General features: G+C 37.8%; 1 protein-coding gene across 6 annotated transcripts in view; it reads left to right on the forward strand.

Annotated features, from left to right (window-relative positions):
• NAPEPLD (N-acyl phosphatidylethanolamine phospholipase D) overlaps positions 1 to 15,711 on the forward strand; it is a 70,650-nt gene that overhangs the window by 14,652 nt on the left and 40,287 nt on the right. The window contains exon 1 of one of the 6 annotated variants that reach the window (XM_043968847.1): positions 12,894 to 12,925. The exons of the other annotated variants lie outside the window; for them this stretch is intronic. The gene's annotated coding sequence lies outside the window, so the exon portion shown is untranslated. Of the gene's footprint in view, positions 1 to 12,893; positions 12,926 to 15,711 lie in introns of those variants that run through there. 6 annotated transcript variants of the gene reach the window in all.

Genomic DNA, 15,711 nt, shown 5'->3' on the forward strand with positions numbered 1-15,711 from the left:
GGGAAAGAATTCCAGGGATGGATTACAGTCATCCTTTGGAGTCAGGAGATGGAATGTCTTGTTCAAGAAACTGTAAGGAGGCCAGTGTCACTGGATGGAAGAGTAAGTGGGGAGGAGTCAAGTTTAAGAAGCCTAGAAGGGTAATAAGGTGCTGGGTTATGAAAAAGGTCAAGCAGAGATTTTCTATTTGTTTCTGGAAGCAAAAGGGAGCCTCTGAAATATGTTGAATGGGGGTAGGGGTAGAGTAACATTGTCAGATCTGTGCTTTAGGAATATCAATTTGGCGCCTTAGTGGCAAAATGAAGTGGAGTGGAGTAAATAAAGTGATAACATAACTTTAAAAAGTATTTAATATGTCTTCTTATACAAAATTACTAATATGGAAATGTTTTACATAATTGCACATGGATAACCAATATCTGATTGCTTACCACCTCAGGGAGGGGTCAGGGGAGGGAGGAAAGGAAGGATAGAATTTGGAACTCAAAACTTAAAGTGTTTATTGAAAAAAAGTATTTAATATAGATTTTTGAGCTTCACTAAAGGGCAACTTAATTTCCCCCTCTCTCTTGTCTTCCCTGCACATTGTTTAAATACTGTAGAAATTCTTTATTTGACTATTTCATCTTTCTTTTAGGATAGTTTCAGTAGGATCATCTCCCTACTATCTATATATTACTATCTATCTATATATATATTACTATAGGAATATTTAGTATTGTGTCAATCATTTCACCTAACTAACTAATATACCATTCTGGTTATTTTAAACATTCCTGTTGGGATATTAGAAATGAACAATTCTAATAAGTCCTTTACTCAAAGGAGTTTGTTCTTGAGCATAGTCTTGCTTTCCTCAATTAACTTAGTAGATTATTTGTATCTCTCATCAAGACTTGGTTTTCATAATTACACACAGAAATAAACCCCTTAATTGCAGGGAGAGCAGAAACCTCTTTTGGGAATTGTCCCAAAGTTCAAGAATTGCTAATATACTATTTTTTATTTCAACATATTTTCAAAGTGTTTAGTAATCAGAAAAGCTAGTTCTTCCTTGACTGCTTATTGAAAGCAGAAGTTGTTCCATGTTTATATAGTGAGAAACGCAATTGCATTCTGGCAAAATGGGTACTCATTCTTCTTGAAGTTTCCCTCTGATTTTAGATATACTTTTGGTTATACTTCACTTTTTCAATGGTTTCGTTATATACAGCCAAAGGATGATGGATCTAGTTTTTTGGTTTTTTTTTTTTTGTGTATGTGTTTTTGCAGGACAATGGGGGTTAAGTGACTTGCCCAGGGTCACACAGCTAGTAAGTGTCAAGTGTCTGAGGCCGGATTTGAACCCAGGTCCTGAATCCAGGTCCTGAATCCAGGACCGGTGCTTTATCCACTGCGCCACCTAGCCACCCCCTATGGATCTAGTTTTAAAGGACCTAAAATCTAGTCCAGCCTTTTCATTTTTTTTTTTTTTAAGTGAGGCAATTGGGGTTAAGTGACTTGCCCAGGGTCTCACAGCTAGTAAGTGTTAAGTGTCTGAGGCCGGATTTGAACTCAGGTACTCCTGAATCCAGGGCCGGTGCTCTATCCACTGTGCCATCTAGCTGCCCCTCAGCTTTTTCATTTTATAGGTGAGGAATCTAGCTGCCAAGTCCTAGATATTTCCCAACTTCATCTCTTGAATTTCTCCCTTTTTCTCCACTCTCATAACTTTTGCCCTAGTTATGGCCCTCAAGTACTCTTTCCTGGACTGTTCAAATAAACCTCCTGCTTGGTCCCTTACGAGTGCTTCCTTCTCTAATCCATACTATACAAAGATGCCAAATTGATATTCCTCAACTGTAGGTTTGACCACATTACTCTTCTATTAATATTTGTGTGTGTGTGTGAGATTCCCTGTTACTTATAGGGTAAATTACAAATTTCTCAATGTGACATTTAAATCCCTTCCCAATTTTATCCCATCTACCTTTTTAATCATCTTTTTTTTTTTTTTTGTGAGGCAATTGGGGTTAAGTGGCTTTCCCAGGGTCACACAGCTAGTAAGTGTCAAGTGTCTGAGGCTGGATTTGAACTCAGGTCCTCCTGAATTCAGAACCAGTGCTTTATCCAACTAGCTGCCCCTTTTAAATATTACTCCTCTATGTTCCTCTCAAAATGCCCTGCTAGCTATTTTCCAGTCAGTCAACAAACATTTATGAGGTACCAACTGTATGCCAGGCACCGTGCTAAGCTCTATAGATACATAAAAAGGCAACCCCCCCCCAAACAGTGCCTGACCTCTTGGACCTCACTGTTTAATGCCAGAGATAACACACAAACAACTGTGTTCACATAAGATAAAGGATAAATTGGAGATTATCTGCCAAACCAAGGCACTAGCATTAAGGGATATTATGAAAGCTTTCTTGAAGAGGGTGAGATTTTAGCTGAGACTTCAGGGAAGCCAGGAGTTGTAGATGAAGAGGGAGAGAATTCCAGATATGGTAGATATTCAATGAAAATGACTACAGTTGGGACATGGAGTATGTTGTGCAAGAAACAGTAACAAGGCCAGGGTTGACAGTATCAGTAGATTATAGAATACATGGTATGAGGGGTTGTGCAGTATAAGAGGAGTGGAGAGGTGGGAGTGGGAGAATGCAGGCCAGATTGTAAAGGACTTTAAACACTAAGTGAGATTTTATACTTGATTTTGTTGGGTTTTTTTTTGTTTTTTGTTTTGTTTTTTTTGGTGAGGCAATTCGGGTTAAGTGACTTGCCCAGGGTCACACAGCTAGTGTTAAGTGTCTGAGGCTGGATTTGAACTCAGGTCCTCCTGACTCCGGGCCAGTGCTCTATCCACTGCGCCACCTAGCTGCCCCTATACTTGATTTTGAAGATGATAGGGAGCTGCTGGAATTTATTGAGTAAGAGGGTGATATGATCAGACTAGTGTTATAGGAAGATCAATTTGTTAAGTGGAAGATAAATTGTAGTGGGGAGAGAATTGAGGTTCTTAGAATAGTCCAGGCATGAGGTAATGAGGGCCTGTACTTGGGTGGTAGTAGTGTTAGAGGAGAGAATGGGACACATGAGAAATGTTACAAAGGTAGAAATGACAAGCCTTGGCAACAGATTAGATATGGAAGGTAAGAGAGAGTGAGGAAGGAGTCAAGGATGATGTGGAGGCTTTGAGTTTGGTGACTGGGAGAATGATGGTGTTCTCAACAGTAGTAGGAATGTTAGGAAAAGGAGAAGGTTTGGGGTGGGGGGAAGATAATGAGTTCAGTTTTAGATGTGTTCATATTAAGATGTCCTAGTTTAAGATAGTCAGTAGACAATTGGAGATGTGAGATCCAAGGTCAGCAAAGAGGTTTAGGCTGGATAAGTACATATGAGAATCATCAGCTTAGAGATGATGATTAAATTCATGCAAGTTGATAAGATCACCAAATGAAATAATTTAGAGAGAGAAACAAAAGAAAATCTAGGACCAAACCCACAGTTAGAGGAATGACCTGGATGAAGACCCTGCAAAGGAGAATGAGAAGGAACTGTCAGGTTAAGAGGAGAGAGAACAGTATCACAAAAAGCTAGAGAGAAGAGAGTTGTCTTCTTCTGAGTTTATGTCTTTGTCTTCCCTGCCACTTTAATAACTTTTTATGGTCAGATTTTGTTGTTGTTGTTTGCTCATTTTTTCAGCCTGTTTCTTTGAATTTTATGTTAAAGTTGGGCTCTGCTTCACTAGGAGTGTGGAGGCACTATCCCAAGCTTCAGGATTTTTCATGCTGCTCTTTTCAGAGGTGATTCTAGGGTTCTGCAAATATTTGGTGCTTCCAAGGTGGCATAATCCTAGGAGAAATATGGTCATTGGCCTCCTGGTCTGAGCTCTGGTCTTTACCTAGGGAGGCCCCCTGGTTCCCAGCAGCCTCAAAGCACTGACACTACTATTTGTTTTGGAACTGTGACTGGGGACCCCTGAGCCCTTGTAACTGACCACCAGTGTTTCTCTCTGAACTGAAACTGCAGCCTGGAACTACATATGGGCAATAGAATTGCCAACAGCACCAGATATACCCAGTGCCAGGAAAGGGTCCGTTGTAATATCTTTCTGACCATTGTTGGATCCCCTTATTGTCTCTGGGCTGAGAGTTCCTGAAGCTACTGCTCTGGTTATAGCCACAGCATGTGTGGGCTCTAGACAGGCCTCCACCCTCGTGTTACAGATTTTTCCAGCCAACTTCTTAAGTTTTCTTAGTCCAGAAAAATGTCTCACCTTTTGTTGACTCTGCCATTTCAAAATTTGATTTGAGTTATTTTAAAGTTGTTTGGAGGGGAATGTTGGCAGAGTTCAGTTGGGTGGCTGCCCCTAATATGCCATCTTGGCATATTACCTCATGCCTGGACTATTCTAAGAACCTCAATTCTCTCCCCACTACAATTTATCTTCCACTTAACAAATTGATCTTCCTATAACACTGGTCTGATCATATCACCCTCTTACTCAATAAATTCCAGCAGCTCCCTATCATCTTCAAAATCAAGTATGGGGGCAGCTAGGTGGCGCAGTGGATAGAGCACTGGCCCGGAGTCAGGAGTACCTGAGTTCAAATCCAGCCTCAGACACTTAACACTTACTTGGCATAATAGGGTTTTTAAAATGTGCCAAATGAAGTCAAAATGGAACTGAATTTCAGTTTGTAGTCATGCCTTTAACAGACAAACTGGAAGTTTGACAAAATTAGAAATAATAATTTACTAGAGAAGATCTAGCAACAAAGCCACCAGGTGTTATAAATGCTATATTGTTTATTATATAGGAATTAAGATATAAAAAGATGAAAATAGGTTTAACATACTTAAAGTTGTACTGTTTTTCTTCTTCTTAAATGATGTAGGCATTGCGATTTAGCATAATAGATTTTTTCCATTTATTTATTTAGAATTTTATTTTTCCTCAATTACACATAAAAACAATTTTTATTGTCTATTTTTAAAGCTTTATGCTCTAAATTCTCTCTCCCCCTCCTTAAGAAGGCAAGCTATTCATTATAAGTTATACATGTGTAGTCATGCAAAACATCTCCATAGTAGTCAGGTTGTGAAAGAAAACAGACAAAAAAAAAACCTTAAGAAAAATAAACTAAAAAAAATTATGCTTCAATCTGTATTTAGACACCATCAGTTCTTTCTTTGGAGATGGATCACTTTTTTTTATCATAAGTTCAGAGTTGTCTTGGATCATTGTATTGCTGAGAATAGCAAAGTCATTCACAGCTGATCCTCTTACAATATTGCTGTTACTTTGTATACAGTACATTTCACTTTGCGTCAGCTCACGTAAATCTCTCCAGGTTTTTCTGAGAGCATTCTGCTCATCATTTCTTTTCTTTTTTTTAGTGAGGCAATTGGGGTTAAGTGACTTGCCCAGGGTCACACAGCTAGTAAGTGTTAAGTGTCTGAAGCTGGATTTGAACTCAGGTATTCCTGACTCCAGGGCCAGTGCCTTATCCACTGCACCACCTAGCTGCCCCCATCATTTCTTATAGTACAATAGTATTTCGTCATAATCACGTCCCACAATTTGTTCAGCCATTCCCCAATTGATTGGGCATCTCCTCAATTTTGAATTCTTTGTACCAGAAATGAGCTAGCATTATAGGGTTTTTTCCATAAAAGTATTTTATTATTTTCCAGTTACATGTAGAGATAGTTTTCAACATTTGTTTTTATAAGATTTCTAGTTTCAAATTTTTCTCCCTCTCTCCCCTTCCTCCCCCCTCCCCAAGACAGCAAATAATCTGACATAGGTTATATATGTACAATTACATTAAACATTTCTGCATTAGTCATAGCATAATAGGTTTTTTTAACATTTTTATTGTTTTCCTAGATTTTTATGTTTAAACTTTATAATCTGTCATATTCTATGTTGAAAATATAGTTACTGTATTAAATCATCAAAATGATTTAGAAATGAAGTATCTTGAGTGATGTAATGCTACTGTGTTATGTATCATATTGTCTGTACATATGTACATATCTCCTAAGGGACATTCTCCCTTTAATTATCCGTCCTCATCTCCACACTCAGATCTATTTGCCTATAGTTATATCTTTTTTTTTTTTTTTTTGCAGGGCAGTGGGGGTTAAGTGACTTGCACAGGGTCACATAGCTAGTTAAGTGTCAAGTGTCTGAGGCTGGATTTGAACTCAGATCCTCCTGAATCCAAGGCCAGTGCTTTATCCACTGCACCACCTAGCTGCCCCCTAATTATATCTTAAGTGTTCATGGGCCAGTACAATTCAGCCTAAAATTTGCATTCTATGTGATTACTTTTTTTGGGGGGGCAGGCAGTGAGGATTAAGTGACTTGCCTAGAGTCACATAGCTAGTAAGTATCAAGTGTCTGAGGTCAAATTTGAACTCAGGTCCTCCTGAATCCAGGGCTGGTGCTTTATGCACTGTGCCACCTAGCTGCCCCATGTAATTACTTTTTTTTTTTTGGGTGAGGCAATCGCGGTTAAGAGACTTGCCCAGGGTCACACAGCTAGTAAGTGTCAAGTGTCTGAGGCTGGATTTGAACTCAGGTACTCCTGAATCCAGGGCCAGTGCCTTATCCACTGCGCCACCTAGCTGCCCCATAGCAATCATCATTTTTTTTTTTCGTTAGGCAATTGGGGTTAAGTGACTTGCCCAGGGTCACGCAGCCAGTAAGTATTAAGTGTCTGAGGCCGGATTTGAACTCAGGTACTCCTGACTCCAGGGCTGGTGCTCTATCCACTGCGCCACCTAGCTGCCCCCAGCAATCATCATTTTTAACAAAGTGAGAGTGTTCTATACTATTTCACTTAGTGATATCATTAGCTCTCATGGCTTTATAAAGTACTCTTAGATCTATTTGTCCAGCTTCTTTCCTGACTTCCAGGCTTTCATCTCTGTCACTTAGACATCTTGAATTGGATGACCTGTACATATCTTAAACAGTCTAAACCTGAACTCATTATTTTCTATTTCCCCATGCTCTTCGCTCTTCCTAGTGTCTCTATTAGTGTTGAGAGTACCACCATCCTCTGAGTCACCCGGGCTTACAACATCGATGCCATCCTTGACCCCTCACTCTCCCCTCTTATATCCAGTCTGCTGAAAAGGCCTGTCGTTTATATCTTTATAACTTGTCTTGTATTATTCTCCTTCTCTCTTTTGGCACTGCCACCACCCATCTTATTCTATCATGTGTTACTATCTCCTTCTTTACTTCTGTTTCCTTGACTCCTGTCTTGCACAAAAAAGGAGGCTTTACTTTATGCTCGGGAAAACTTCTCCACCTGCATAAGTCATCCCATTCCATTCTGTTTCCCCCAGCAGATTGTTCCTCTGTCATCCTCACTCTCTTAGTTATCTCCATTCTCTCCCTGTCTCCTCCCCTTCTGCCTACAAATATTTCTTTCCTTTGTTCTCATAAAATCCTCACTAGATCCTTCCATCCCTGCTAACTATTGTCCTCTATCTTTTCTGCCGTTCGGGTTAAACTCCTTGAGAAGGCCCTCTTCTAATTTTCTTCTTAACTTGTTATTTATTCTCTGGTTTCTGACCTTAGCTGCTCTCTCTGAAGTTATCAGTGATGATCTAATTCCAAACACAATGGCTTTTTTCAGTCTTTATGCTTCTTTACCTCTCTGCAGCTTTTGACACTGTAGATCACTTTTTTGTGGCACTATTTTTTTCTGATTCTCCTACCTAGTTTAAAGTTCCTTCTCTCTCCATACTCCTTGGTGATCTATCTCATCAGATTCTTTGGATTTAATTATCATCTTTATACTGATGATTCTCAAATCTACTTATCTAGTCCTAATCTCTTTGCTGGACTTCTTTCTTGAATCTCCAACTGCTTTTCAGACATCTTGAACTGGATTTCTAGTAGACATTTTACACAAAGCAGGTCCAGAATGAAACTCATCTTTCTCTCTAACTCTCCCCACCCCATCCTTCCAAATTTTCCTACAACTTATCCTCCACTCCTCACTCTCTCAATTCAATCTCTTGTCAACAATGAACTAAATTTTATGGTTAGAAGTTACAGGAAAACAGATTTCAGCCAGGGATATTGTAGGAAAAGGAGCATTTATTAAGCACCTACTGTGAGCCAGAAATTGCTTGGGGCATAAATACAGGAATGAGATAATTCCTATCTTCAAAGAGTTTTTATGGTCCTGAGAGGAAAATTTATACTTCTTCTAATCAAAGATTGTTTTTACCTTCTTTAAAAAATCCCCAGAATTTAGCACAGTGCTTAGCACACAGTAGGGGCTTGTTGTCCAACTGAGAATATAGCATTTTCACAGATAAGTAAATACAGGATATACACCAAATAAATGTGCTTGGGGAGAGCTTACTAATTTCTTAAAAGGGAATCAGGAAAGCCATCCTGAAAGAAGTTGGTACTTGAACTAAGTTTTTTTTTGGGGGGGAGCAGGGCAATGAGGGTTAAGTGACTTGCCCAGGGTCACACAGCTAGTAAGTGTCAAGTGTCTGAGGCAGGATTTGAACTCGGGTCCTCCTGAATCCAGGGCCAGTGCTTTATCCACTGTGCCACCTAGCTGCCCCTTGAGCTAAGTTTTGAAGGTAACTATGGCTCCCAAGTGGTGGAGGTGAGAAGGAAAAGCATTCCATACATGAGTGAAGGTTTGTTTCAAAATATGGAGGTGGGAAGTATGAGGAACCTCGAGCAGGACATTTTGCCTGGAGCATAGAGTGTTAAGGAGACTAATTTGTAATGAATCTGAACCAATAGTCTAGAGTCAGACCATGAAGGTTTTAAAATGGCAGATCCAATAGTTTGTATTCTATCCTTTGGGAATCCACTGAGTCTTTGTGAGTCAGGGACTGACTCAGTTTGATCTGTTCTTTAGGCATATAAACTGAGTATTTGTTTGGAGGATGGATTGGTGAAGGGAGAGACTAGATGTAGGAAGACCAATAACAGGAGCCTTTTGTAATAGTTCAGACAAGAGGTGATTAAGTGTATTACTTCTAAAGTCCTTGACAATGATAAGATTCTATAATTCCATGGTTCCATAATTGTGTTATGTTTTATCTAGCAACAAAGTTTTGTTACCTCTGCCTCACTTTCTTGGGGGGAGATTGGGTCCAAGTGGCCTTATTAGATAGGAAAAAAAAAAAACCTTTGGAAGTCTATAGCTTTACATAATTACTTTAAATTTGTTTTAAAATTTTTTTTTTATTTTATTTATTATTATGATTTTTTTTTTGCAGGGCAATGAGGTTTAAGTGACTTTCCCAGAGTCACATAGCTAGTAAGTGTCAAGTGTCTGAGGCCAGATTTGAACTCAGGTCCTCCTGAATCCAGGGCTGGTGCTTTATCCACTGTACCACCTAGCTGCCCTGCCCCCCAATTTTATTTTTCACAATTTTTTTTCCCCTCCCAACCATTTCCCACCATTGAAAAAGAAAAAAGGAAAATAAAACCCTTGTAACATATGCATGGTTAAGCAAAATAAATTCCTGAATTGGCCATTTCAGAAAATGTCTTTCTCATTTTGCATTTTGAATCTATGCATGCCCTCTTTGTTAGTAGCTATGTGGTTAGAGTTCTTAAGCCTTCCAGAGTTGTCTTTACAATGTGATTAAGATATAAATTGTCCTTATTGTTCTGCTCACTTCACTCTGCATCAGTTCATACAAATTTTCCCAGGTTTCTCTAAAGCCATTCCTTTCTTCATTTCTTACAGCACAGTAGTATTCCATTATTTGTTCAGCCATTCCCCAACTGATGGATTATCATGACTTTTATGTGTTAAACATTTCTGATAAGGCAGAAGGACCTTAATGAAATAATCTTGGGAATATGAATATCAACAGCGGAATGATTAATTTTCTAATCTTTCTGCAATGAATAATTTATATATACTATGCTGAATGTGAAATGAGAATTATAAGTACTGGTCTTACCTTATATATATACTTTAAACCTATAATGGTAATATACTACTTTGTCTTGAGTTAGTCCTTTAGACAGTCTTTCTGGCCTCATGTCTGTTTGAGAACTAATCCCTGACCATCCTCTGCTTACACTTTGGATACCAGGAAATGTATGACAAAAATTGGGTAAAGACAGCTTAGCCATCTAGTAAGAATGAGTTAAAACATCTAGCTTATTTGCTGCACTAATATCCAAGAAATATTAAAGGACCTAGATGAAGGTTTCCAATGTATTGGGTGGAACCCATAGGGAAGACTTATGAGGTCTGTTATTGGAAAAAATATTTCTCACTGAGTTCATGTGAACTCAAGAAGCAGAATCACAATGCAGAAATTGTAGAGGTCAAAACCTAGGTTTTATTATGCTTAAAGCACAGATTCAAAGCTCAAAATATTAACTGTGAGCCAATATTAGGTTTGGACCTAAATAGAGAAAAAATATGTCAGAGAGACAGAAAAATAATTTTTTATGTCAGAAAGACAGAATAATTTTTTAAACATACAATAATCTTTATGGTGGTCAAACAGGCCTTGTCAAACAGAATCATTATCTCATATTTTTTCCAATGCCATTAAGATTAACCAAAGGGGTCAGAGCCAGGAGGATCCATCCACAAATAACACAAGCTAAATTACTTTGAGAAGTTCAAACTTCCTTTTTATGTCTTATCTCAGGAATATATGTATATGTATATGTATATATTCAATATTTATATAAATCTTCCTCTAATACTATTATTTTAGGAATCAAATTTTAGACAGGTAAAGTTAATATTAACAGGAGATAGGCTTCAGTCATCAATATATCTTAGGAGAAATGGCACTGAGCCCCAAATGACATTTAATAAAATAAAATAAAAAATTCTCATAAAAGGTAAAAAAAGGCATGCATAAGGTTGGGTTTGTACTAGTGGAGTGAGTGCCCATTTCACTGAAAATATAGCTTCACAATCCTGATTCCAAGTTGTTTTGGAATTCAAATTTTTTTGTTAAAGGTTTTTGCTGAATGAATAAGCATTTATTAAGGGCTTGTTGTTGTTGTTGTTGTTCCTGTTGTTCAATATTTTTTCAGTCATGTCCAATTATTCAAGACCCCATTTGGGGTTTTCTTAGCAAAGATACTGGAGTGGTTTGTCATTTCTTTCTCCAGCTCATCATATATATATATATATATATATATATATATATATATATATATGAGGAAACTGAGGCAAACAGAGTCATACAGCTAGTGTCTGAGGTCAGATTTGAACTTAGGAAGAGATTTCTGGACTCCTTCTGTCCACTGTGCTATCTAGCTGCCCTGTTCCTAGGGGGTATAAATACAGATATTAAAGACAATTCCTGAAGTTTGCATTCTTCAGTGGAAGACAACCCACAGAAAGGAATGGTGACCATCTAGAGGCACTTTGGTTTAGAAAGTTAGTGGGATGGGGGATAGACCTGCCTGGAAATACATGGACATACCCCACCCAAGAACAATGACAGAACTGGGGGAAGGGGAGATAAAGGAGGGTACCTCCTGGCTGGAGGGTAGATGAATAGAGTGGGGGACAAGGTACTTAGTGTGGCTAAGGAGGAAATAGCCAGGGGAGGCAGTTACCAATTTGGAGATGGGGTCCCCAGGGCAGAAGATTTTCCTAGGTTGGAAGATGACTAGTAAGGCTGTGGAGAAGATTGACACACAGAAGTAAAGACTACCAACCCTTTTGTGCTTACATGCACCTTTTTGCCTAAATTGATATTAATGAAAGCAAACAACTTTTCTTAAATTGTTCACTTAGGAAACATGTTTAAGCAAACCTAGTTTGTGAATTTTGCTGGTTGAGGAGACTGAAGTCATGGCTTTTAAGTGACTTGTCTGAGGTTATACATTTTTATCACAGAGTGAAGATTTATAACCTAAGTATTTTTCTCTCTACTCTTGTGTTCTTTCAGATAATCATTTTTTCCTCAGTTTTCAAATATGGTAGTTAATAACATCATTGCTATCCTTATGCAGTATGGTCAAATGAGTGATACGCAGTCTTTCTTAATAAAGTAACTTTTAGGTAATCCCTGACCTTTTAGTTGAGGGCTAGCTATTAATAGTACTTAATTTATGTTTTTAGCCATTATTGGCTGAACTATCCCTTTTTTGGAGTTCTAGAAAAATTAGAATGTAAGCTGGTTGAGGGACATATGTCACCACTCAAAACAATGAGTTCTGTTTTGGACAGAATTTGACATGAATATATGGAATTATAAAATCGAATGAATGAAAGCATGAAATAATTCAATTTGACAGGAATATATGAAATGTATAGTTTGAAATGTCCAATAGGTCTGGTCATATGTGATTGGAACCCCGTAGAGTGAATAGTTCTAGATATCCAGAACTTGAAATCATCTGCAGAAAGATGATAATTGACCCTACAGAAGCTATTGAGATGATTAAGTGAGGGTATATAGAGCCAAGGGAAGAGAGGCCAGGACAGAGCCTCGGGGTACACTCACAGTTAGGGGATGTGGCATGGATAAAGAGCTGGCATAAAAGACAGAGGAGTAATCAGAAGGGTGGAAGGAGAACTAAAAAAAAATAGACAAGAAAACCTAGCAAGGAGAGAGTATTCGGGAGAAAAGGTGATCAGCCTTGCCATAGCTGTGCTCAGAGAAGTTAAGACAGATGAGGACTGAGAAAAGACCATCAGATTTGTGAAGAATGACATCCTCAGCTGAAAGGGAGGAGATGGTTTGGGTGGCTTGACGAGAGAAGAAAGAGCCTAGAATAGCCACTGTTATGAGGAAGACAAAGAATCAAATAGGGAAGATTGGTCTTGTTGCAGTGATGTTCTAGAGTAATCATAATTTTATTGTGAGCCTATTTAGCGTGATTTTATACTTTTTTCCAGTTGCAGATAAAAAAGTGATCATCACGCAGTGGGCGATGGAGAGATATAAGGTGGGCATGAACAAGCTTCAGCATATTAAGCAGCAAGGAACTTGGGATAAATAAAGTAGTAAAAGGTATTATCAAGGGAATAAATGTGATATATGGGCCGATCAGGGAATGAGGGAAAGGAATGGCAGGTGGACTGCCAGGGTACTCCTAAAGTCACCTTGAAATGGCAGGAGAAAGCAAGGAAGGCCTTCAGCATGTTGGGTGGACTCCCTATAGTGAACTTATGGGAAAACATGGACAAGATTTTACACAGGATGGGACAGGCATGGATAGATTGCAGTCTGTGAGATCAAGGGGAACCTTCAAACTGAAGATAGCATAATTCTCCACAAAGTGGAGAAAACGAATGACCTATGCAGCTGCTGTATGTGAACTCATATGGGGAAAATGCAAACACTAGGGGAAGAATTCACTGTGTGACAAAAACTGCTGAGAAAACTGGGCTATCCTGTGAGGTATTGTTTAAGTATTTTAATATCTTCATAGCGTTTCTTTTGAATGCTATTTATCTTTTTTAGTTTATGATGTTATTAATTATATTATTTAATCACGCTCATTTATTTATTCATATATTTATTCATTCACTCATTCATTCATCTATTCATTTATTTATCTATTTAACTTATCTACCCATTTATTTATTCATTCATTTATTTACTTCTTTATCTATCCATTTATTTATTCATTCATTCATTCGTCTATTTATTTATGAGATAAAACAAGCATTTCTATAGCATAGTATAATAAAAAAGAATCATACTTAAATGCAAGCCTACAAAACTGCAAATCTATTATGTACAACTTGCTATTCCTTTTAAATATATAATAAAGTTTTGTGTAAATTTTTTCCCTTTTTCTTCTCCTGCCCTCCACCCTGCCCTAGAGATGTCTACATATTTTTATTTTTCAAGTAACAAGTATAAATGTGAATAATTTCTTATCTTGGAAATTAAACCTTTATCAGAGAAACTTGTGGCACAGATTTTCCCCCCAGCTACCTGTTTCTCTTCAAATTTTTAGTATGTTAGATTTGTTTGTGCAAAAACTTAAATTTTATGTGATCAAAATTGTCCATTTTATCTCTATCATTTGACTAGTTATGAACTCTTCCTCTTTGCATAGATCCAAAAGGTATTTTCTTAAAGGTAATTTCTTGTTCCTTTAATTTGTTATGATGTGATTAAAAAAACAAAAAAACCCGGAAGCCAAATAGGTCATATGCCCATTTGGAGCTTATCTTGAGCTATGGTATGTGAACCTAATTTGTGTGAATCTCTTGTGCTGTTTTCTCATATATTTGTCAAATAGTGAATTCTCCCCCTCCTCCCCCATGTTTATACTTTCCCTACATGCATTCACATACAGTAGCTGCATAGGCCTTTCATTCTCTCCATTTCTTTGTCCAATGGTATCCCTGGAGAATGTGTTGTAGATAGCAGAATTCAGCTTTCTGCTTTTTTATTATCAATGACAATTTTTTATCATAGGTAGGACTTTTCCTGATTTGGGGGTCTTACTGAGACTTTAGTTGTTTTTCATTCCTTTCATTCATTCAGCAGACATCTATTAAGTGACTATCACATGCTATTCAGTCAGTATGCCTGCCTCACTTTTTGTCTGCAGTATACTCTGACCCAGCAAAACATTCCATTCAGTTTGGTCCAGTTCTGTTTTCATCAATGCAGGGAAATCCTGGTGAAGTTTCTTTTAAAAGTGCAACACAATAATTGGTCTGCAATTTGGGGTCTTAAAGGAATTACCTGTGGTATTTAGAAATTAAATGACTTAACCAGGGTCTCACAGTCAGAAACGAGACTTGAAGGGAGATTGTCCTATTTCTTATGATCGCTATCCACTATGACATGTCTTTTTCATAAGGTTTTCTTTTTTTTAATTATAAAAGTATTTTCTCATAAGGTTTTCAAAGTGTCTTTTTTATATATTTGTTTCTGATATTTACCAAAAGCTTCTGGGTGACTCTTTTAAGGATTGTTAATGAGTAATATAGCCAAAAAGAATCAGAGAATTGCAGAGTAAGAAGGGATCCTAGAATTCGTAATCTAGTTTAATCTTTACCCAAATTATGAACCTTGTCAACAATAGAATTTTAGTACTCTAGTCACTGTCCTTGCTGTATCCTGAGGCCTGAATATATACACTGAATACAGTTGTGCATAAAGAGTTTACCATTTCATTGATATATAAGACACCTTCAGTACCAACTTATTTGACCAAACTTTAGGTAACACTTGATTTTTCTGTAGTGCAAGATATAAACTATTGGTAGCTACCAAATCTTCCTGTTGTCTTCCATGAAAATTCATGAGATTTATGAACAATAATGACCTGTATGAACATCTCTTTGTCTCATTTAAGAAATCAGAATTTATGGCTTTTATAATTTAGTGGGTTCTGGTACTCACTCTTCAGTTTTGTACCTGCCTGTGATCTTACAGTGACATACAAAGCACATGCTGCTTTCAGTATCATTAGAACACCAAAGATTTTCCTCTTTGTGACTTCTTGCCAGCTTTTATTTATCCACACCATCATGCTGTTCAAAGTCAAGGTAGAGGACATTTACCTTTTGTCTCTGGATATGTGATCAGAGTGCAGTTGTGTCCCTTAACTGGATTTGTTTTGGATCCTGGGATTCTGTTCTTGGGCCTCTTTCTGGAATCTACTTCTTGCCCATTACCTACTGTGAGGTCCAGAGTCCAGAACACTGGTTTAGGCTTCTTTACCTGGAATTTCCTTCTTCCTTGGTTTTTCTGAGATCCTTGACA

The sequence above is a fragment of the Dromiciops gliroides genome, chromosome 5, assembly GCF_019393635.1.
Source record: "Dromiciops gliroides isolate mDroGli1 chromosome 5, mDroGli1.pri, whole genome shotgun sequence".
NCBI classification, from domain to species: Eukaryota; Metazoa; Chordata; class Mammalia; order Microbiotheria; family Microbiotheriidae; genus Dromiciops; species Dromiciops gliroides.